General features: G+C 56.7%; 1 protein-coding gene across 1 annotated transcript in view; it reads left to right on the top strand.

Moving 5' to 3' along the window:
* Positions 1 to 1,440, top strand: part of LOC105507850 (glycogen synthase kinase-3 alpha-like) — a 25,137-nt gene that overhangs the window by 11,266 nt on the left and 12,431 nt on the right. The gene's annotated exons all lie outside the window — the stretch shown is intronic.

The raw sequence follows: 1,440 nt of genomic DNA, 5'->3' as shown, positions 1-1,440 counted from the left end.
AACCTCTGCCTCCCAGGTTTAAGCGATTCTCGTGCCTCAGCCGCCTTAGTAGCTGGGATTGCAGGCGTGGGCCACTACGCCCAGCTAATTTTTTTTTTTTTTTTTAGTAGAGACAGGGTTTTGCCATGTTGGCCAGGCTGGTCTTGATCCGCCCGTCTCAGCCTCCCAAAGTGCTGGGATTACAGGCTTGAGCCACCGCGCCCGGCCTAATTTTTGTACTTTCAGTCGAGACGGGGTTTCGCCATGTTGGCCAGGCTGGTCTCGAACTCCTGACCCCAGGTGATCCGCCCGCCTCGGCCTCCCAAAGTGCTGGGATCACAGGAGTGAGCCACCGGCACCCAGCCTGAGCCCCGCGCCCGGCCCAGAAATTCTATTTTCGTCTTTTTAATGCTCCATTCAGCTTCCTGGTGGGAACCACATTGCTAGGAAAAGCTAGACTGTATCCGAAGACTAGTTAGTGTTCGGAGAAACCGCCGGGAACTTTGTTTCCCGAATTCTTTGCAGAGTTGCGGTTAGAGAGGGGACATTTTTTCTTTCTTGATCTATGGTCACCTGGAACTTAAAGGTGCTTGGCTCCATTTTCCAGCAGTCCTTGATCGACCTCGCCTCTTTCTTTAAGAAGAACCTGGGGGCGAGGAAGGAGGGGCTGAAACACTTTTAAGTCTCTCCGGGGAACTACTGCAGTCTCTAACCTTTCGCTCACACGTCCCCGATGGTGGCCATTGGACTCCGCTTCCCGACAAGCTTCCGCAAACTGGCCTCATAAAGGGTCAGGTCTGGACTATTCCCCAGCAGGCTTGGAGCTCATGGGCGATCCCGCCCCCTCAGTCAATGGGGAGGATGCCTTGAACTCCATTTCCCAGAACACACCAGGGCTCGCTGTGGCAACTGCACTGAAGCCTTGGTGTTGACTACACTTCCCGGCAGGGACTGCGGCCTAGCGTACCTGGGAAGAGGAGCGCGAAATCTACTCCATTTCCTCGCCCATCTCCGGAATTGCAGTATCCACTTGGGACTTAAGAAGTCACCTGGGACTCCATTTCCCGGCGTGCTTTAAGACTCGCTTTACACCTGCAATGCGGTGAGGGCGTGGCGATGACTCCATTTCCCGGCTTGCCTCACGGCCCGAGATCCGCAGGTTCACGCGCGCCGACTCAATTTCCCAGAGGGCACCGGGCTCTGGGACGCATACACAGCCAATAAACTGAGTGAGTGGACTCTGTTTCCCAGCGTGCATCAGGCTCTCTGCTTCCCAAAGTACTTCAGGGCTCCCCGTCGTACCGTCGGCAGACAGATTACCCTGGACTCCATTTCCCGACGTACAGTGCGACCCGTCATTCCCGCGGTCTACGCTGAGGCTTTTGTGGACTTCATTTCCCGGCGTGCCACGGGGCTCTCTGTGCGGGCCGAGGGCGGCGACGGCGGCGCGGACGACAGCCG

Source organism: Colobus angolensis, unplaced genomic scaffold, assembly GCF_000951035.1.
Source record: "Colobus angolensis palliatus isolate OR3802 unplaced genomic scaffold, Cang.pa_1.0 Scaffold154, whole genome shotgun sequence".
NCBI classification, from domain to species: Eukaryota; Metazoa; Chordata; class Mammalia; order Primates; family Cercopithecidae; genus Colobus; species Colobus angolensis.
Note: the sequence above shows the minus strand (reverse complement) of the source record. Positions and strands in the feature narration are given on the sequence as shown.